The sequence below is a fragment of the Lynx rufus genome, unplaced genomic scaffold (assembly GCF_022079265.1).
Source record: "Lynx rufus isolate CCGP_SWC_20201006 ecotype Redwood Valley unplaced genomic scaffold, mLynRuf1.p SCAF_9, whole genome shotgun sequence".
Lineage (NCBI taxonomy): Eukaryota > Metazoa > Chordata > Mammalia > Carnivora > Felidae > Lynx > Lynx rufus.
Window position 1 is genome coordinate 48,116,869 of NW_025814897.1, and position 23,590 is coordinate 48,140,458.

The window sequence follows — 23,590 nt, forward strand, 5'->3', positions numbered from 1 at the left end:
TTTGTACTTATTTCAGAATTTTCTATACAAGCCACCTTTTATTTATTTTTGTCTCTACTGAGGACTCATTACATGGATAATAGCTAAGACAGAAGTCATTCTGTTTGGCAGAGACAGCAATTTTCAGCAGTGTTTATATGACAGTAGGTCCCCAGAGCAGAAGGCTGTATGGCTAATCTCTTCCCCAGACTTGTCATTTTGCTCCTCTAGCTGTAGGGCATTTATAGAGTTACAGTCTTCAGAGGCACTGCTGCTTTTCAGGGTCAAGAATGGCATTGTCCCAGGTACATTCCTGAAGTGTGGAAAGAGGGTGATACAGCTGCTTGATGTAGTGTTGGTCTCTTTAACCTATGGGGCATGCGCAACCTATGTGGGGATGTGTGGCCTCATGCCAGGAGCATAAAACCCAGGATAATCACAGCAAGTAAGTGTTATTAAAGACTTGCTGAGAGGAGGTTGTGAATATGTAATTTTTCTTTTGTTTTTAAAAAAGTTTTATTTATTTTTTTTAGTAATGTCTACACCCAATGTGGGGATCAAACTTAAAACCCCGAGATCAAGAGTTGCACACTCTTCTGACTGAGCCAGCCAAGCACACCTGTGATTTTTTCTTTGAATAATTAATTCAAAATAAAAATAAATTCAAAAAATAAGCTCTGTCATTAAGAAGAATACTAAGTTCGTAGGAATTTTTAAGATAAAATACAAGTCTTGAAATTAATGGTGTTTTGGACCACGAACCCCCAGACTTACCCAGAATCAGACTGATTATGCTTCTGTAGTGTTAAGGTGAGAGTGATATGATGGAAAAGATAGGGACTTTGGATCAGGCAGACCTGGATTCAAATCCTGACTCCACTAGGATTTATATGACTTTGAACTCTTAGAAGCTGTTTTCTTGTCTGTAAAATCAAATTATAACATTGGTCTTGCAGCTGGTATTGTGATTAGTGACAGTGTATGTAAAGTGCACCGCACATGTTTAATCAGAGGTTTGCATTGATGTTTAAATTATTCTGCTACTAGAGATCAGGGAAGCAGAGTTGGAAACTGTGAGTGAGCCTTTTGTGAAATGGCATGACTTTAGGGTTCTGGAGCTTCTGGTAGACACACTGGCACCCCATCATAAGCACCCTACTCTTTGATCGCCTCCAGTCCTGGAGAGAGTCAGCATAGAATATATCACTGAAGTTATTCTTTTTCCTCATGGTTTATTCATTAAAATCATGTATAGTGATAGTGCTTTCTTGATTTAAATATGATAAATGATTAGGATGCCTACTTCATATCCTGAAAACCAAATTAAAGGAAGAGAAAGAGACTGCCCTTTGAAAGCTTACACATTTCATTTAGATATGGACATCTTATTAATGAGAGAGACAGGGTAGCTGAGACTGTGTTAATGCAATCAGGAGGAAGGTTGGAATTGAGCCTGACCATGTTACTCTTCCTTCCATCCCATTCCTCTTCACTCCTTTGGATGGCTTGAAGGGCCTCCAAGATGTGATCTTAACTATCCATTCTTCCATCAATCCCATACACACTAATCTCCAGCTTTCTAAAGTTCCCACAGCAGGCCCTGTTTTATTGGGCCCCAGTGCCTTTGCATATGCTGGGCTTTGCAAGGAAACTCCTTGTCTCACCTTTTTTTGTCAGGTCAATGCTGCCCTTTATTCAAATTTTAACACAGGTTTCAACTTTTTAGGCACTTTCTTAATCCTTTCAGTTATGGATTGAAGACCCTTCAGCCTCAATCTTAGGGAAATGTGTTACTTTACTCTCCTGTAGCATTTATCACCAATATTGCAAACATCTCTTTTTTTCCACTAGAAGAAATTCCTTATAAAAATCAACGCAGTCTTGACTACTAAACCGATCTCAATGGCTTAATACCATAAGATTTGTTTCACTCTCTCATCATAGTCCATATCTGGGTGGTGAATGAAAAAGGAGAGTCTGTTCCATATAGATTTTCAAGGGCCCCAGAACTGGATCTTCCCTTGTAGATGGTTCCAACATTCCATGGTCTGAGAGTCACCCACTATTTTTCTGTGTTTATCCAGCAAACAAGGGAAGAGAGTGATCATGGAGGATCTTCACAGGACTCTTTAGGAGCTAGGCCTAAAACTGGAGCACAGCATTCTTCTGACATTACATTCCATCTGTCAAAACTTTGTCAGATGGCCCTTACTGACTTCAAGGGGGATCAGGGAATGTAGTCAAGCTTTGTGTTCAAGGAGTAAAGAGACAGGGTGTGGCTAGGAGACACCAGACTTCCTGTTATTTTCCCTCTGGTATTTTTTTCCATCACATTTATCAAGATCAGATATAGTATATAAAATATTTATTCATTTGTTTGTTGCCATCCCCCCCCCACCACCACAGACATTTAAATATATACCTGTGATGTCAGGGAGTCTTGTCCATTCTGTTTATTTTTTTATATCACCATCTAGAACAGTGCCTGGTACATTGTAGACACTCAGATATTTTTTGAGTCCTGGATACCCATCATTTGTTTTTTGCATAATGCTTTCAGTCTTCATGGCATGAAAGTGACAAAAACTAATATAAAATTTGGATGTAAAAATAATGTCAAAAAATGAGGATTAGATGTAGAAATGGAGGGGAAGAAGATAACAATTATTAGTGAATAGTGGTGGTGGCTTGACTTACAGATTCAGAGATAAAACGCTTGCTCTGAAAGGACACACCTGAAGCCACTAGAGAACATTGTGAAAGTGTTTCAGTGTTTCTTCCCAGAATGCTGATTTTTGATGCCATCCAAACCTTCAGTGGATGCAGCTTGAAGGAATCGTCTGTGGAGCTAAATAAACCTATAATGAGTACTTAAACCATTTCGATTTAGTCTTATCAGAAAGGTCATTCAGTGAAAGAGGCATTTTGATCACAGCAATTCTCTTCACAGAAATGGTATCTGGGAAGCTAGTCTCTTTCTATTTGATTATTCAAGGATACATTGAGGATGCAGAGAACATTTGCCAAAACCTATCTTTAAAACTCAGCTGCATAAAGAAGAAACAAATGCACTGTAGGATTGAAATTGCCAGAAGAATCCATTCAGCAACTTCTTCAATAAAGTCAGCCTAGAATGTTGGACTCAGGATCATGGCATTATAGAAATACGGACCTGGAAGGGACCTACAAGTGAAGAAAATGGGGTGTGGAGACAAGGGCACTCTCTGTCAGGCACTGTGTGCAACATTGTGCAAAACACAAATAGGCACTGCTCTTTTCAATGGGCATTCCTATTCTGACTCGTTAACTTGCACACTCTCCATACAGCAGGCATGTAGTAGAGCTGGGTCCACAGTGAGATCTGACTTAATCCCTGTTGTTTTTCTCAGGGGTAAAGAATATTAGCCACATAAACCTCCACCCAATTTCTGTGAAATAATATACCCAGAATAACAGTTCCATTATTTTGACTTCTATTTCAGTGCTTTTTCTACCAGAGTTAATTTTTAATGTAGAGACACAAAGGTACATTTTTTGCAATAAAATCTACTTATTAAACATCAATCTATATTCTAATCCTCTCATACTTTTCTCAATTTTAAGTTTAAAGACTTTATTTGTCTCAGACTAGACATAAATTTATATTTTACAATAAGTGTGTTTTTAGTATTTATGCTCATATTATTCAGGTTTTCATATTGTCCATGTCTGTATCTCCATAAAAATGGTACTTTCTGTTTTACAAAAGATACATTAGCTTTCCTCACTGTGTGCAAATATCTTGAAAGCCTAATGTTTCCATTTTATAAAGTTGATTACTTACCTGCCAAGTGAGAATAGTGTCAGAATTTAGAAACACATTTATAGTTTCTAAGTGGTGTCATAAATTGCAAATAAGAACATGAAGTATTCAGTATTAACACTAATAATAGCTAACACTTAACAGCCTAATACGTGCAAGTCACAAGTACCTTTTTTAAAAAACATATTAACTCATTTTGTCCTCACACAATCCTCTTAAGTGAATATTATTATTACTCTATTTTGCAATTACAGAAATGGAGGCACTGAGAGGTTAAACAAGTTGCTCAAGGTCACACAATTGGTGAAATGACAGGGCCAGGATTCTAACCCAGACAACCTTGCCCCAGAGTCTAAGCTCCTAATCACTCACAACGCTGTCTCTAAGAGTGCATTTCAGGACTTTGTACAAACCTTTGGAAGAGTCTCTATCATGCCCTCTCCTTTCTTATAGAAGCCTACTCTAGACGCTATACCCATACCCAACACATATCCACCCTATCTCCTCTGGTCCCAAAAATATGCCAGACATAATTCGAGTAGTGGGGTGAGAGAGCACGTGAGGACATGAGGTGCTGGAGAGCTTACTACCAGCAGACAGGGCAAGGAGAAGGGTGGAGCCAGACCTGGTGCCCTCCCACTCACTCACTTCCTAGTTGCATGACCTTGGGCATGCTATTTAACTTCTCTGAATCTGTGTCTGCATGTGCACAGTTAGAGAAAAGAATGACCAATTCTCAGTAATCAGTAACACCCCCTTTAGAAGCAGTATATCTGAAGCACCTCCATTAAAATTGTCACATAATAGATGCTTAAAATGTGGGCATTATTATCAATAAAGTGTGATAAAAGAGGACCATTATATAACTCACAAAATGCAGGTAAACTGAGTTGAAAAAGCAGCTATGTAGATAGAAGAGCATGTAAATTTTGCCCACCCTAAAAGGAAGTTTATTTTCAGTATCATGTGTAATAATTAATAGCTTAGACTTTGGAGTCATGCAAATTTGGTTTTTTAAAAAAAAATGTTTTATTCTGAGAAAGAGAGCTTGAGCAGGGGAGGGACAGAGAGAGAGAGGGAGAGAGAGAATCCCAAACTGTCTCTGCACTGACAGCCCAATTCAGGGCTCGGACTCACGGACCTGTGAGATTCTGACCTGAGCTGAGATCAGGAGTCAGATGCTTAACCAACTGAGCCACCCAGGTGCCCCAGGATTTTTTAATCTATTTTGATCTCAGTTCTCTACTTCTTGGATATCTGTCCTCAGGTAAACCTTCCTAAGCTTTGTTTCTTCATATACAAAGTAGAGACAATTGTAATTACTTCAGAAATCTGGGAATGAAATTATTTAAATATAAACATTTGGTATGTATGTGTGTGTATACATGTATATACACACTATAACACATCCAATGGCATATGGAGCTAGCTCTTGGATGAGTATATTCATTTGGTACTAAAGTATTTCATTGATGATGGGAAGGTGTCTAGATATTTCATCCCTGTGCTAGTTAAAATTCTCTAGGGAAACAGAACCAATAGATTTATATGTCATATATATCTGTATCTACCTATCTATAACTATCTAGAGATTTATCATAAGGAATTGGGTGACATGATTATGGAAGCTAGCAAGTCTAAAATCTGTACAACCAATGTCTCCATTTGAGTTCAAAAGCCAGAAGAAACTGTAGACCCAATAAGAGCCAATGGTCTAGTTCAAAGGCCATCAGACAGGAGAATTCTCTTATGGGGGGGGGAGGGGAGGATCAGCTTTTGTTCTTTTCAGGCCTTCAACTAATTGGATAGGGCTTAGCCACATAATGGAAGGCCATCTGTTTTACTCAGTCTTTGGATTTAATGTGAATCTTGTTCACAGAACGAGACCTCACAGAAGATTTCATCCTCACAGAAATACCCAGAATAATGTTTGACTGAACATCTGGATACCCCATGGCCTATTCAAGTTGACGTATAAAATTAACCATCATAATCCTTACTGGTCTATGAGGTAGCCTCCGACTCTTTCATGAAAAGAAAACAGTATGTCTATTCCTTTGGGTCCAAGTTTTAAGCTCAGAGGAGAAGAAGTACACATGATAGGAAAGAGGTTTAGGTAGAAATGCTTTAGCTTATTTTCTCGTTATGCCTATAGGAATCCTTGGTGGTGGTGGTGAGGGGGGAGATGCAAACTGAGGTGAGCAAATTCACCTGTGCTAAAAAAATCATACCACAAGTGGAGGGGATTTAACATACCAAATTCTGTGACTTTCTTTGTGATTTAGAATGTGAAATCAGCCACAAAAATAGAACCACAGAGTCACTGAATGCCATCTACTCCTAGATCTTCCTTTGATTGGCTTTGGAAACAAATAGAATTGGTTACTGAAATCCTTACATTCATTCATCAAACTCTTTTTCATCATTGACTGCATCATAGTCACATAGTCATAGGTACATTGTTTAGTCCTAGAGTTAAAGATAAATGAAATATTTCCCCCACTCTTTTTTTAAGTGTTATTTATTTTGAGAGAGAGAGAGAGCACAAGCAGGGGAGGGGCAGAGAAAGAGGGAGAGAGAATCCCAAGAGATAGGTGTGCATCTCTACCTCACAAACCAAGAGATCATGACCTGAGCCAAGATCAAGAGTCAAACACTCAACTGACTGAGATACCCAGGCTCTCCATATTTCCCCCCAACTCTGGAAGAGAAGATAGGCACTGAAACAAAGTAGTAGCAGTGTTATAACAAAAGTATTTATGGAAGGTGATGCCGTCATAAAAGAACGAACTATGTCCAGGAAGTTCTGGGTGGTGCAGCAGCTGGTTAATAAGGAGTTATAAGACTGAGAAAAAAAGTCCTAAACTGGGTTATGAGGGATGAATAGGAGTTTCTTAGATTAAAGAGAGTGAAAGGGAATTTCATACAGGAGATGAGCATGTGCAAAGTCATGAAGGTGAAAAGGAGTTTTAAATAATTGGAGAATATCGAAAGTATGGCAGATGCATACCTGGAGAGGCAGTGAAGCATAATAGATGAGCTCTTAGCCTCTGAAACCAGAATGCCTAGGTTTAAATTTTGGCTAGGCCACTTACTATCAATGTAACTTTGTACAAATTACTTAACTTTTTTTGATTCAGTCCCCTCGTGTAAAATAGGATTAAATCACAACATATATAAAACACTTAAAACAGTATCTGACAAATTGTATGACCCTATAAATGTTACATTGTTATTGTATGAGTAAGCCATGATAACAAATGTACCCAACATCTCTGTGATTTAAAAAAAAAAACAACCCTTTATTTTCACTCATGTTACTTACCTGTAGTCACTGTGGCTATTCTCTGGCTGGGGACCTGCTCCCCTTATCCTCTTATCCTAAAACCCAAACTAAGGAAAGGTGTCCATCTGAGACATGCCATTCTCAGCACAGAATGTCAACACAAGAATACTGGCAGAAACTCATGGTGTTTCTTCCAGCTTCTGCTAAGACATAATGTGTTCATGTTTACTCGTATTCCATTAGTCAAAGCATGTAATATGACCAAATGCAAAATCAAAGGGCAGGATTGTATCATTTTCTAAGAGAAAGGGCAGTGGATAGTTACTGAAAATTGAGAACAGTAATACAGTTTACTATAATCATCATATATAAGCCTCTTCATGTTATCTTACGTAGGGTGCTGGTGGGGAAGGTGCAAAGTAGCTTGGGAAGAAATACAAGGTCCAGAGCATATCTGGAAATCAATTTTATTTTCCTGGATGTATTCTAAGATTTTGGCCCCAGTGCCTTCCCTCCCATATTTCCTGCCTTGTTTTCTGTTTTGTTCTGATTCAATCACCCGAACTCTAAGCACAAGATTGAAAAGCTGGGGCCTTTGCCACATGTTACAATATGTCATAGCTTGGATTTGAATTATGAATAGCAAAAAGAAAAGCGTTTATGTTACCTCTGTAATTGATGTCCTGACCTCTTGTTTTCCAAGCGCTATAAACATTTTTCAGTCTCCTATTAATTATAATTGTACTCACTAACTTAGAGTCAATTGTCACTTTCATTATATTCCATGACTTTGTAATTAAGCCATTTGAAATAGATGGAATTTGCAGTTGTGGTGAGTAAATAATTTCAGACTTGATTTTCTGTTTTTGATAGATTTGAGGAGGAGGTTTGGAATTGAAACTCCTTTTCAAGGGGACTGTATGTACACAAATGTCATTGGTAACTACTTCACTCTGAATTATGATTATGTGTGTTTGGTTATCCATAGAATAAAAAGGATAATTTGAAAATGTTAAAGTATTTTCATAGAAACGTAGCTGCCACTTTTCTTCCCTCACAAGAAGGAAGGGTCTTAAGAAATAAAAGAGCCTTTGTTACTCTGTCTATAAGTTTCCTTTGGGATCTAAATGCTAACTTGTGGTTAGCAAAGGAAACTAGGGACTGCTTGGGACTGCTTGGGACTTGCTTCTGTTTCAGCAAAGGAAACTTGGGACTTCAGAACAGGAGTTCTATAGCCAGGGCTCTGCTGCTGGGGTATCAGATCTGGAGCCAAGACATTTGGAAGACCATGTGAACTGAGTAGAGAGGGGAGGGAGAAGATGAGGGTGGAACCAACTGGTATAAAGATTGGTTTTTTTCAGGTCAGCATGTGCTTAAGAACTAGATATGGGGACTTGGATCTAAGGATGTGGGAGTCTCAGGCTCCGTATAAGGGGCTACAAAACTTCAGGAATAGATGGAGTGTTGTGAAGGTACTAACAGCATTGAGTTGTGTATATTGAATTATAAAAAGGTGAATTTTATGGCTATGAATTACCTCTTAATTTCAGAAATTTTAACATAAAAAAAGAAAGCAAGTATACATTGGGACTTTCTCCAAAATTAAAACATGCCAACATAAAGCCAGTTCTGACTTTGAGATTAAATAAAGTCACCCATAACTAAAACTGAACGTTTATGTTTGTATTACTCTTCCTAATAGTTGCTTTTAACACTAACACTTTGTTGATGTATACTTAGCAAGACTTATTCTTCCAGATGGTATGGAAAATGTTGTATCTTTTTGCTATGACTTTGAACAGAAGGGGAATAAATGAGGTGACTATATAATTTGTCCCCCAAACCTTTTCATTTTGGTGAGGGAAAGGCAACACATAAGTTGTGGGATCAAAAGTCATAAATCAGGCCAGTCCTAGACAAACAGGACATGGGGGCAGGGGGAGACAGGAGAGATAGCAGACAAGGACCATTCTATATCTTTGCCCTATTCCTTCATCTATTTTTTCAACAAATATTTTCTGTGCTTTTGTGCCTACTTTGGAGAAACACAGATGCATAAAACATGGTTCCTGCCTTCAATGTTATCCTGGGTTTGCTGTCAAGTCCAGGGTATCAATCTCTGATCCAACCTTGGAGAGTAGAGAAAGAGGAGGTGGTGAGGTTTTCTGGAATAGATGATATCTGAGGTGATCTTCCAAAGGGAGAAGGTAAAATGTGGGAAAAGGAAGTGCTAAGGAAAATAATTTCGTTTGTGAAGGTGATCCTGTTGGCTAGGAAATTTGGAGAAGGTGATAGTAATCATCTGACCTGATAACTTGTGTCCTCCCAGAACTTAATTTTAGCTCACAGGCTCAAGAAAGAGCGATTTGTTAAGAGTAAAATTCATGGCCTCCCATTTTCTCACTTCTCAGGTTTAATCTCTGACTGGAGGGATCTGACCAGGACCTCCACTAGGCAAAATCAGGCCTTCTCAGAAGTGACTGCTTTTAAAAGAGAGATTTATGGAGACATTAACTGTAAGGACTGAGAATCTGATATTTATATCTGAATGGATGGGCTTAGAGATGAGGTAGTCAGATAGCTGGAAAGAGGTGGCTCCCTAAGTCCACGTTATATACCTCATATGTTTCCATTTGTGGTTCCCAGAACAACATAAACCTTGTCCACACTAGAGAAATTTAAAAGAATTGTAGAGGAAAAAAGTTACCCCCAATACACACAAAAAAGTGGAGGTGGTATTTTGTCTAGGTGAGATTGTACTTCCTTTCTTTTTAATATTGATTCATAATGTCCTTTACTTCTTTCTTTAAGCAGATTTGAAATGAGAAATCTCTCAATTTACATTAAATGATGAATATATAAACCTTTGTATCAAACATCTTCAGTGATCAAGGAATATGCTAAGTGCTGCTGGGTGGTTTCTAGGTTATAGTAACTTAAAAAGACATCTCTCTCTTTCTCTTTCAGTCTCCTCCATTCCCCCTCAACACACACGTGCGCGCGCGCACACACACACACACACACACACACACACACACACACAAACACATATGCTAAATTATAAGCACCTCCCAGGGAGGGATCATGTCTTACCTTTGTATCCCAACCTTCTACCTCATAGTTTGACCCACAGTAAATACTGAATTATCAAGATGTGATAAATTTCTACTAAAAAAGCACTGCTAATAGAAATTAACATTTTTATGATGTACTATAGTTTTAAGGCACATTTTACAAATATATGACTTTTAATCTCCAGTGAGATGGGCATTACTTGTATTGCAGTTTTATGTGAGAAGAAACTGAGGTTCAGAGGATGAAGAGAAGCCCCATGGGCATCTGCAGTTTCAGTCAGAGCTAAAACCCAGGACTCCCACCTTTGGATCTGGTTTCTCTCTCTCAATGGTATTGCTACATTTGTGAGTGTAACTTATTGTCCTCTACTCAACAAGGTAAATGATTCTGATGCTCTCAGAAGAAAAAAATATGCAAAACCATTTACTCTTACTTAAGAGCCCTCAAGCCAGGAAACCATCTCATAACATCTCTAGAACATGCACGAAGAAAATACTGCCAACGAGGACATAATTACAAACAAGCATCGTGTGCTGATATTGTTCTCTATACACGGAAAATCTACGTAAGTTACCTGTAGTATGTGGAGGGAGGAATATATATGGTAACCAAGTCATAAAACTTTGTTTTGCTATGCTCCATCTGCAGACCCTGGGAAATGTTGCAGACTAACTTTAATTAATCATCGCTGCTTGAATTGATTTAGATCTTCCCACTCCCACATTAAGCTGTAATGTATTCTTTATAAAAATGTACAACTTGAAGTTAATTTGAGTCCTTCAGGCCAAAGAGTTTATTTATAACATGCGGTGAAACATTTTATGGCCCCAATTTCCATTAAATCATAAATTCAGGAAATGAGAGAAAGAAACAGGCCTACTCAGTCACCTTGCCCTTGTCAGAAGGAATAAGATCCGCATCTGTGGTATATTTCCCAATGCTTGGGTCAATGTGTGTATTTATATATATCTCCGTATTCAATGCTGCTGATGAAAATGGCTTTCATGTGAAAAACTATAGATCAAAAGACTGGTGTGTGGGATGTAGATTCTCCCTCCCTTACAACGTGCTCCATCACAGTCTTGTTCAAAGCTTGGAATATTTTTTTAAGCCTTAACAAAAGCAACCTTCTACCTTACCGCCTCAGATCATAGTATTTCTACTCTAGATCAGGTTGTCTGTCCATCTTATTACTCCCTTATTAGTACTTTAGAGACGTATCAGACCGGGTTTCAGGAGGTCATCGGGAGACAACGCATACCCAGTATGATCATAGAGGTTCTGAGGATAGCACAGACGATAGCAAATTGGGTTTTTAGGCAGAGAAAATGGGGTGTCAGTGTGCCCAGTGAAATACTGAAGTTGTCAGTGTCAAGTCCAGGATCTTGGAAGCTGAGAGGGATGCTGTGTGGTAAGAAGTTAATCCTATCCAAAGAGAGGTCCCACCTTTGTCCTTGATTCCTGGAAGAGAATCTCTAGGCCCTTGGAATATCATGTCTAAAAGGAATGTTTTTGTTTGCTAAGGGATTTGGCCACTGAAAAGTCTAACATTGTGGTTTATGGTGAATATTTGGGGCCATGTGGTATCAGTTTCACCTCCAGAAGGGCTGGAGAATAAAGGTCTGTCATGTGAGCCGTATGTGATCAAGCTCCAGTAAAATTCTGAGCACTGAAGTTTAGGTGAGCTTTCCTGGTTGGCAATACTCTGTACATATTGTCACACATCAGTGCCAGGAGAGTCATGCATCCATGATTCTGAAGAGAAGACAATAAAAACTCCATGTTTGGTAACTTTTCTGGACTCTGCCTGATAGAATTATTTCCTTAGCTAATTTTAATCTTTATCCTTTCCCTGTAATAAGCCAAATTGTGAATATAACAGCTTTCAGTGAGTTCTGTGAATCCTTCTAATGAATCATCTAAATTGGGGGTGGTTCTAGGAACTCTCCAAACTTACATTTGGTGTCAGAAGGGAGGATGGTCTTCTGTGGACTGTGTGCCCTCTAAAACTTAACAGTTGGCCTAAATGTGTCACAGATGTGTTATTGAAAACCATTGTCCAAAAGAGAATTCCAAGTACCAGAAACTGGGAAAAAGTTGGAGGGACAGTCATAAGCTAATTTAGTTGATTATATATGTTTTATTTCTAGAATCTGGGAGATCTGTGTGTATATATGTGTGTTCTTTGTTCCACTGTCACAAAAGCACTATTCAGCTCCAAATGCTGATCAAGCTTCTAGCACTGGGCATATCTAGGTATCTGGAAAACATCAAGAGATGTTGTATCCTGAAGTTTATTGGTAGCCAAGAGGTACATTAAGAAGATGCCATTCCCGTTCAGACCTAAAGCAAGCTAAAAGGAGTCTTGGAAAGGCACTATAGGAGATCCGGTAGAGGTTGGGGAGCAGATTTCAGATACCATTTCTTAAGTCCAGCATCCAGGGACAAGAGGACTTCAAATAGTACTTGAAAAAGCAAGACAAAGCTCCACCTGAAGGCATAGAATTAGAGTAGAGTAGAGTAAAGCTACTCACAAATTGACTTGATCTTTGTGTCATATAGAATTAAATTTTCCTGTGAGTGACAGAAAATTTGTAATAAAAAAAAAAGTTTCTTTTTTTTTCTCATGTAAATTAAACCTAGAAGTAAACATCCAATCAAGAATGATAGCATCAGGGACCCTGGATCCTTCTGCCTTGTTCAACCAACCTCAACCTAAGAGATCCATCTCCTACCCAAGATGACAGTTCAAGATTCAACCATAATATCTACATTCACTTCTCATTTAGGAAAAATTCCTACACAGAAATAGTCAACTTAAATTTCATCATTTAGAACTAAGTCAAATAGCCATATCTAGCTGCCAAAGAGGTTGGAAGATATTCATTTTAGATGCTTATGAGCCCTGTGCCCAAATAAAAATTGGGAGTCATATAAGGAAGAATGAATGGATGTCTGCTGGAGAATAATTAGCAGCCTATGCTTCAATTCTGGGTCAGAATTGAACCAGACAATCAAATGAAATTTTGATTGAAGACTATGTAGGAACTAGAGCCTACAGTTGAACTTAGCCTAATATATGGACCTTGTGGCTGCTCTTATAGAAAGAGTGGCCAGTAGTAGGGAGCCAGGCTGGTCACTTCCATACCTGTGGCTCTTCACTGCCTCTGTGGTTCCTCACTGGATTTTTTTTTTTTTTGCTTATTTTTATTTATTTTGAGAGAGAGATGAGAGCAAACAGGGAAAGGACAGAGAGAGAGGGAGACAATTCCAAGCAGGCTCTGTGCTGTCAACATAGAGCCCCATGTGGGGCTTAACCTCACAAACTGCCAGATCAGAACCTGAGCTGAAATCAAGAGTCAGACATGCTTAATGGTCCAAGCTACCCAGATGCCCCTCCACACAGCATTTCTATCTATAGTCATTCCATCACATCCTACTGTTGCTAATACTTGGTTATCCTAAGCATTAAGTGAGTTCAGTCAAGTGCAATGTTCTGAAACATTCTTGGCATGCACTTTCTTGCCATTAGATTATTTTTTTCCTTTTTTAAATTTCACTGGTAAAGGAACTAGTACATTTACTTGAATCTCTCATGTCTGGTTTTGAATATTTGCTTTAGCCTTTATGAGCCACATGAGCCTTGGAAAGGTTCTTAATCTCTCTGGCCCTCAATTTTATCAAATGTCAAATGGGGAAAAGTACTTACTTTCAAAATACAGGTAGTTGTTAAGACCTGCGATGGAGATAATGCCTGAACCAGTGTGGTGCTCAATAAATGCCAATTATTATAAATAAAACTTTAGCTTGGACTGATCTTGACTTCATAAACATTCTTGTGGGGAATAATTTAAGTGTCCCAGTGCATACTATGCTCCAGGTATTTTAAATGCATATTATCTAACCCCTACAACACTTTTTTGAGGGAGTTAATCTAATTTAACAAATAAGAATACCAAAGGTCTGATAATTTTGTGGCTCTCCCAAGTTTACTTCATTAGTGCTAGAATTGAGATTTGAACCCAGCTCCACCTGGCTCCATTATGCTTTAGATTTTTTAAATTAAACTATTTTATTTTACAGTTAAGGAAAGGGGTTAAAATAAAGGGAAGAAACTTGCCCATGGTCCCAAATATAGTTTGTAGCAGGTTATTAGATGTTTAACATCTAAATCAGAGTCCTTCTTTCTCCTTTCTGCTACACTATATTTAACTTATATTTCCTTTCCACATCCTTCAGCTATATTCTCAGTATGATAAAGTTTTTTCTGTTTTCCTGAACTTCCAGTGTTTTATATTTTTTTTACTGATTCACATTTTTACATACTGATTGACCTTTTTTAGCAAGCAGACCTATATGGTTTTATGGTGAATTTTATTCTCCTCTAGTCTAATGGATGCCTTTGTAGAAAATTGAACAGATGTTAGATCTTATTTCCAAATACTTTTGGAGGATTAGACTGGTTATGCACATGGAAGAGTTTCTTTGCCACTGATGGATGAATTGGAGCTAAACGTATCATGATTCTAACCCATCAGTGTGTGCCATATGGAACAGCAATCATCCATTTAGAGGGTGGGGTTTCTCTCCATGGAGAAGTTGTATACCAGAGTGAGATTTGTTGTTAAGAGCATCTGGATGTCTCCTTGCCTTTCTTGTGCATGGTGAAAATTGACCCGAGGTAACAAGTTTTTTCTTTGTTATCAAGTCATGAATAAATTAGTCTTGCTTTCTACTCTGAGGCCCAGATCAATATTCTGCTGGAATGTTGATGGTTTTAGTGAATGGAAATGAACTGGCAAAATGCCATCCAGAAGATTTGCACACAAGCAAATGAAACATTTGCATGTGTGGATGAAAAGGCCCCTGATAGAAATTAAGAGTATCATTTGCATAGTTGCTTGCCATTTATAGGTATTTGCACATATATCTAATTCTGACATCTACCCTATAAAGAAAGCAAACTAGAATTTTGTCATCATTTTACAGATAAGTGTGAAGAGGATAGGGAGGTTGTGACTTGCCCAAGGTCACATCATGAAATAAGAAAACCACAGGTCATACCCAGATGTTCTGGCTCTAAACTGCTGCTGTCTTCTGAGCATCTCGATCTCTCCAAATCTGGGCCCTTTTCTCTGAATATTACTTTTCTTTGTGGCTTAGTATTTTTTTTTTTTTTTGCTTAAGAAATAGAATGCAGCAGCCCATGAGCTTTATTTTGTGCCCTGTCGCCTACTAAAAATTTCAAAATAACAGGAAGTTTCAACTCTTGGCTCAAAGGAAGTTGAAGGATTTATGAACCATTGGATTCATAGTCTTGTCTCCACATAGAACCCCCAAGTAGACTACTTAGCATTAAAATGTATGGAGTCAAAATATATTTGCGTTCTCTTGAGGCTTTAGAGACTCTAAAAAATGAGTAACCTTGGATCATGGTTCAGTGTTCTGCTTCTGTTTCCATTTTTTATAAGCTACGAGATGGGGTGAGAAGAAATAGAATGGGTATAATGCACAGGGCAGATCAGAGCTTTTCGTATATCAAAGATAGATGACTGGCCAGCGTTTCACTTTTTCTGGGGAGTAAGTATTTTATCATGCATTATTTAGATGTTACAAATACAAGTTCAATTACAAGGAACTGTTATTCCAAAAGGCTCTGAAACTTTAGATATGTTTCTGCCTCAAGGAGGCTGCTTTTTCTTTTTTTTTTTTTTTAATTTTTTTTTTCAACGTTTATTTATTTTTGGGACAGAGAGAGACAGAGCATGAACGGGGGAGGGGCAGAGAGAGAGGGAGACACAGAATCGGAAACAGGCTCCAGGCTCTGAGCCATCAGCCCAGAGCCCGACGCGGGGCTCGAACTCACGGACCGCGAGATCGTGACCTGGCTGAAGTCGGACGCTTAACCGACTGCGCCACCCAGGCGCCCCGAGGCTGCTTTTTCTTAAAGAATCAAGATGGGAAAAATGTTGAGCTTTTCCAAAGTTCCATCTGGCAAGGAGACAGGTGATCTGCTTAAGGACAAGGACAGGAATGAGGAAGAAGAGAGTACTAGGAAGTCTGCTAGAGCTACAGCTCTATGGGAGTCCCAAGAGAAGGGGGCAGCAAACTGTTCCCTCTGAACTTGATGCCAGAAGCCACTACTATAGTAAGGGGACACATGTGATAAAACAAAAGGTTGGTGCCAGGTAGCTCTTGATCCAACAAACATTTCTTTGGTGACAAGTACGAAAATAAGTAAGATCCAGGCTCTGACCTTGGACTCACTAGCCAGCAAGAGAGGGAAGCAAATAGACATACACTACAAAATAGCAAGTCCTTTTGTAGAAGTAAGAATAATGGTAAGAATGACAGGGCCTGTTAATGGGCAATGATCTGTTAATTTGCCATGTCTATTATGTACATTCATTACTTGATTAGATCCTCCTAATGATCCTGTAAGGGAGATACTAGTTTGTTACCAATTATAGGTGACTAAGGGTCAGAGAGGTTAAGTGATTTGGCAAACGTTGCACAGCTAGCCAAAGAAATATAGCCACCTTGGGAAAGTGATTTATGGTAGGTTCTTCTCTTGCTTCTTTTCTCAAATAAATATTTATGAAAATCCAGTTATACTTCAGATGCTATATATAAAGATGAGTGATCCATAGTCCCTATCTTTGAAGAGTCCACAGCAAATGAAGAGGAATTGGACAGATATGATAGTCCCTGAGATTCACTGTGAAGTGAGATGAGGTAAGCATCACAGAAAACTGTACTTTCAAAAACTGTAAGGGTTAAAAGTTCCGTGGGGTAACTGGTGGTGACAGTGGTAGAGAAGAGAGCTTTCGGTCTCCAGAAGGGAAAGTACACAGGTTCATATTATGGCTTGTGGATATAATGTAGCAAGTTGCTGAAGCTACAAGGCACCACTTCATATTCTATAAAGGAATCATCCAGGTTTATATATATAACCCTCTGCAAACAGAGAAACTGGGTCATAATTATTACTGGATGTGTATGAGGAAATTAAGGCTAGATATTTGTCTGCAGATTGGTCCAGGTGTAAAACTTCTACTACCAGTGCTATAGAGAAACAATAAGCTACTAATTCCCTCATTCTCTCCCTCAGTTGTAGCCCACCCTTTTGTTGTATCCAAGAGCCAAGATAATGCCTTGACACAGAGATAATTTCCCAAGACCCAAGTGGAAACATGCACTATGATGTCTCTTGAGTGAAGAGGACTTAAAGTATCCTGGTGGGACTATAACTGAGGGGCAACATAGTCTCTCTTGAATGTATAATGTGTTTACTTCTGGCAGCATAGTAGAAGCAGAGAACTCACAAATGAGAGCAGGCCCAGGTGAGGACAGTCAGGGTGGCCACACAAGAAACAGTCTAAAGAAATTGACATACTTACCTAAAAGAGAGGATGGTGAGTTAATAGAAAAGTCATTGGTCAAGGTGAGAATAAAGAGACTAATCACTGGCTTCAAATAGCTGACCGTAAGGAGACCTTGGCCTTGTTCTGTTGATTCCAGAGTTTGAAAATGGAAGTTACCAAGAGTCTCATTTCAATTTAATACAAGATGGAGTCTTGAGTTAGAATTGAAACTGTTGTGTATTTCCATGTACATGTTACAGGTCTCGAAACATCTCATCTCTGGTTATTGAAAATTTAAGGTCAGATTCAATAATAGCTTACCGTTATTCTGCACTATGTAGTTAAGCACACTGACTCTTGATTCAGACTATCTGGGTTTACATCTGTGTTCTCCCAGTTGCTTGAGTAAGCCACCTACTCTCTTAAGCTTCAGTTTCTTTATCTATAAAATGGGTGTAATAATAAATATCTTACAGGGTGGTTAAAAGATTTAAATGAAATAATGCCTGTTATTTTTATTAGCATATATACTTAAAAGAGCCATAACGATAAGCTATACTCCATTTTATCTCAGAAAACCTTTACTTTTTCCTGTTGTTAAGTAGTGTTTGTGTAATTCTAGATGTATTACTTCTGTTATGGAGGGAGGACTGATATCTCACCCTTGATGCCAAGATGTTCAGTAAAGCCCAGATCCAGAAAACCTTTCAAGTGTTCATAGGAACATGTTATATTTCATATGACAAATAAACATGGAAACCTCCAAAGCCATGTTGAAGGCAAAGGTCACTCCTCTTCCATATCCTGGTAAATCTTGCACTACTTGAGATGGTCACAGTTGGTTGGAATCTGGAATCAGTTCAGGCTATTGGCATTAGGTAAGAGACGTGTAGATTCTTGATATGATAGAAATTGGAACTTAAAAGCATTGGGATATTTTCTTAGGTGGGAGAAAGGGTTTTTGTGACTTACACAAGCTTTAGGAAGGTATAATCTGGTGAGCTGGTGTGGAGATGTCTATAACTTTCTGCCATGGTCATGAGAGCACCTTGAAAGCTGAAAACTGTGAGCCAATCCAGTCTCTAAACTTTTCGTGTGTTTTAAGACTTCAAAGCGTCATGATTACAAATATATAAGTTTTAATGCCAGTAATGACGGAGTGGTCACAATTACTGTTAAATTGTGTAGAATATCCCTGTAAATATGAGTAGAGATTTTTAATATATACCCCAAAGGTCTTAGAAGGAAGATAAGTAAAAGATGGGTTCACCTAGAAGAATGATGGCCAAGATGATTATGAAAGCAGTGACAAAACATTAGTAAGAAGCATAAAAAGATTTGAGTAAGGAAATGTTTCATGTTCCTAGAAGAGTCAACATTATAAACACATCATTTCTTTCTAATATGAGGCATTTGTGTGCTTGTATGTTTGTTTGACTTTTGTTGTTGTTTCTTGATCTTTATGATAGTCCAATCAGAAATAACAGAGGAATGGGAGATATAGGAGAGTTAAGGAAGTAGATTTAACAATGATTGGCAATTAGTTGGATGTGTGGACTAAGGGAGAAAATCTAGAATAATGCACTGGCTTCTGTCTCAGGAGACTAGTTGGATTATCGTGGCTTTCACTTCCCCAGGCAGAAAAGGATAGAGAACAGGTTAGATGAGGAAGATGACAAAACAAGCTTTTGGCATTTGAAATCAGATGATCTGTGAAATGTGTAAGGGAGCGTATTTTAAAAAGCGGTGTCAGGCAAAGATCTAGAGCCGAGAAGATAGGTCTGGACTAGCATTATTAGACAATTTCAGCACATAAAAGTCACATTAGAAACAATAGGTGCGGTCTAAGAAAGGAGAAAAGGACTGAGCATTTAAGGAGATAATGGAGAAGATGACACCCTAAAGAAGATGGAGAAATAGCAGGCAGAGAGGTGGGGAATCAACTGGAAGAAAATGTTACCATGAAAATGAAGGCATTTAGAAGGACAATGTCAACAGAGCCAAATGTCTCAGGAAGATCAAGTTAAGATTATGTTTAGTTTCATGTAAATTGGCCCAAGGTCTTTGGGGAGCATTTTGATAGTATCGATCCCTAGTAATTTCATTTCTAGGGATTTTTCATGCGTATATACTTCAACAAGTCCACAAAAATTATATCTACAAGGAAGTTTACTGCATCATAATTTGTTATAGCAAAAGCTAAAAATAGCCCATCAATATGTGACTGATTAAATATACCATTGTAGTTTATCTACACAGTGGATTGTAATACACCTATTAAACACTGAGCTCAATATGTAGTCATGGGGAAGTCCTCTGAAGCACATTATTTCAAAAATAAATAAAAATACAAGAGACTACAAGTCACAATTTAGTGAGAGGTTAAGCAAGCAAGAACCTGCTTGTTTCCTGGCCTCAAGCCTAGACCTGCTCCTTATAAGTTTTAGAATATTGGGAAGTTTCTTAATTTCCAGTGCCTCTCTTTGGATGAATACTCCTGTTGTCCCATGCTTTTCTGAACCTTCTACCTCTAAATAATGGCCTCAATTCAGTAATTAAAGTGTCCAGTGTTTCAATAATAGTCTCAATTCAGTAATTAAAATGTCCAGTCTCATGCCAGAACTCCCTTATCCACAATGGATACATTTTGTATTTGGTAATTAGGAAGTCATGGGTGATCTCCCCCAGGTTATTTCAGGGAAGTAGTAAGGGAGAGCCCAACTGCAGTGGGAGAAGGAGGGAGTGAGAAGCTGGTAAGGGATGGAACAAGTGTAGGTAGACTTTTGGAGCAATCACCAAGGGAAAAAGTTACAAGAGAGGAAAGAGATGTGTTTAAAGAAGTGAGGTTGTTGAGGAAGAGGGAAAGGACAGGTGGGACTCAGCCTGGAGTTCAACAGTTTTGGAATACAGGCTACTAGAATGCATATACTTAGAGCCCCCACATAGGGAAAATCTATTGGAAGCTAAGAGGGTTCCTGCTTGATGCCTCCTATTTGCTCCCTACAGGAGAGAGGAGATGATGCTAGGGGCTTAGACAGAGAGTGTGGTGGTGGTTGGGGTAGTCTGAAGAAACGAGAAAGTTGAGCTTCCTAGGGACACACCTTAGAATTTCTGAGCTGCTTTAAGAGCAAATTTGAGTTTGGAGTTCAGGGGTTAACAAAAGCTCCAGATCCATGTGGTTCTGTGATTTTTCCTTGGAAGCCTGAGAAGCAGGTTTGCAGGCATAGAGCATGCCTTCCGGGCCAGGCTGCAGGCTGTCTCAGAGGAACCTCAACACCAAACGAAAGGGCCAAAGATGAGATCTGCTCCCTCATCACTGTTTGGCTGCAGGCTAGTTCCAGAAGGCAGCACAGTCTATCAAAAAGAAGAATATTTTGTATAATTTCCTTTTGAAAAAGCAGCACCTTGATTTCCCTGTTTAAAAACATAATACAAACACTCACTAGCTCAACAAATCACAGCCACTGTGAGTGACTTTATACATTAGCACCTAATTCATCAACACGCCAATCTAAACACTTGGGTTTCTTTATTTAATATCTGGCATTCTCACCACCCTCTTCATTATGCTGCCTTTCTCCTTCGCTCCTAATATCTACCCCCTAAGGCTTTATTCTATAGGATGTTGAGTTGGTCCCATTATAGAAAATGAGTATTTTCTGTTGAGTATCACAATTCATTTTGATGCTTTATTATAACCTTTTTTGAAAGTAGGATATTTGTCCATTGTGACATTCTATTAAAAAAAAAAACGACTGCTACTAGGGAATTAACTATTTTTTTCATCAGAGAATCCTTAACAGTCCTATTCTAGAGCTTAAAGGTTTTTGCGATTCTGGAATAGATGACATTACTCAAGATTCGGGAAGAAAGCAAAGAACAAAGTCTCCAAAGAAAGATGGTCCAGATGCAAAGCTTATCCAAGCTGAGTATTTTGTGGTTACAAGCTTGAGTCACTGTAGGAGAAACCAAAGAAAATCCTAAGTGCCTGCTTGCAAAAATTTACTTTTATTAACTTTGGTTGCTTTAGAAAATATAATAATTTATTCATGAAAAATTATCATTACCCAGAAGTGAGGCAGTGTGGCACAATAGAGAAAGAAATGAAACAAAATAAAATGGCAGCCAAGAACCTAGAGTCTTTCCCTTGGATTTCGATTTGTCATAAACATTTCACTGGTTTTGGACTGGGAAGAACTGGCATTTATTTTGAATCCACTCACCTATGGCCAAACACTCTTGCATACATGTGCCCTTTGCACTAATAACAAAGGCTCCTGATAACCAAGATAACATAAACCAGTGTGTTTCCTCCTCTGTGCAGTGAGGAGGTGAAAATCCATCTCTAACATCCCTTTTAGTCCTAACATGCGTATCTTCTATTCTCAAGGTGGTTGTCAGATAAAGGGCCAAATAAGATAACTGAAGTAGAATAGCATGGTTTTGGCAACAGAAAGCTCTTGCTTCTGATTTACTTCATATTCTTACTAGCTGTGTTACCTTGGGTAAGTTATTTAAGCTCTATGGGCCTCATTTTCTTCATATATAAAGGAGGCTAATAACTCCTACTTTATGGAATTGTGACTATGAAATGAAGTAGTCTATGTCAAGCACTGAGCATCATAACTATGATATAGCAGAGGCTAATAAATGGTATGTATTATTAATATCAATGAATAACTATACGACTGAAAGGTACAAAGGTGCATGTAGTATTTGCTGCATATAGAAATAATTTCACTGTATATTCACACCTAATTTTGGTAATAAAATGCTAGCAAGTCTATTGGTTGGCATTTTCTGTCCCCCAAATATTGTTCACACCTCTACAACAGAGGTCATCATACTGAATTGATATTATTTGTTTATGTCACACACTGGATGTGAGCTCTTACCTGCAACTTATTTAAGACAATTTAGTGAACACATAATGGGTTCTCAAGGAGACTATGATCTAATGGCTGCTTCACATCCTTTAGATATTAATAAAGATTTTTTTAATGTTTAGTTTGGAGAGAGAGAGATCATGAGCGGGGAGGGGCAGAGAGAGGGGGAGACACAGAATACAAAGCAGGCTCCAGGCTCTGACTTGTCAGCACAGAGCCTGACACGAGGCTCAAACTCATGCGCCATGAAATCATTACCTGAGGCAAAGTCAGAGGCTTAACTGACTGAGTCACCCAGGTGACCCATGAGATTTTTAATCATTAATATAACAGTGAATGAATAGATGAATAAAATTTATCCTGGAAGTTCTTTCTTTATACTGGCCAAAATTTTCACTGTCAAATTTACTGAAATGTCTTGGATTTGGTTACTGCTTATCTGTCTTTTATATATTTCCTTGAATAAATCATAACCAAATATTATCACCTATTTCATAATACATATTAATTTTGTGGGGTGCCTGAGTGGCTCAGTTGGTTAAGCATCGGACTCTTGATTTCAGCACAGATCAAGGGAGATCAAGCCCGCTTGGGATTCTCTCTTTCTCTCTCTCTGCCCCTCCCCTGTGCATATGTTCTCTGTGTCTCTCTCTCAAAATAAATAAACCTTTTAAAAAACATATTTTGTGATGATCATAGCTACATCTAGAGAAGGCATTATTGTCATCATTTATTTAGGTACAGGTGTACAAAGAATTGTTCTGGCCAAAACGTTCCCTTCTGCTGTTTCTTCAACTGGCAAAATTGTACTTACCCTTAGAAGTACAGTTAAAATGTACCTCCTATGTGAAGCTTTTCTCAGTTCATTCAGGCAGAAGTACTTGTTCCTTTCTTTGTGCTTTTATAGTTCTTTTCATGCCATCAATACATGCAACATTTACTTACATATGTTACATGTAGTCAGTATAAGTTATATATTAATAATATGTGTTATAAATGTCTCTGGAATCAATTTGTATTTACTTTTTAATATGATCTGTTTCATTTTCTCAATACCTGCACACACAGGTCACACACAAAGACATACGCTGTGAGCCCCACAATGATAGTGTGCCTTAATTATAACTTACTCTGCTAATGTGTGAAGGAAGAATGCCTTCCCATTAGATATCTGTCAGATGATATTTTGCATCTCGGG

The 23,590-nt window shown here is 38.4% G+C and overlaps 1 protein-coding gene and 1 pseudogene across 1 annotated transcript in view; both read left to right on the forward strand.

Annotated features, from left to right (window-relative positions):
• The window catches only part of DLG2 (discs large MAGUK scaffold protein 2), a 1,224,822-nt gene that overhangs the window by 58,621 nt on the left and 1,142,611 nt on the right, over nucleotides 1–23,590 (forward strand). The window lies entirely within an intron of this gene.
• Nucleotides 10,622–23,590, forward strand: part of LOC124504975 (40S ribosomal protein SA-like) — a 110,505-nt pseudogene continuing 97,536 nt past the window's right edge.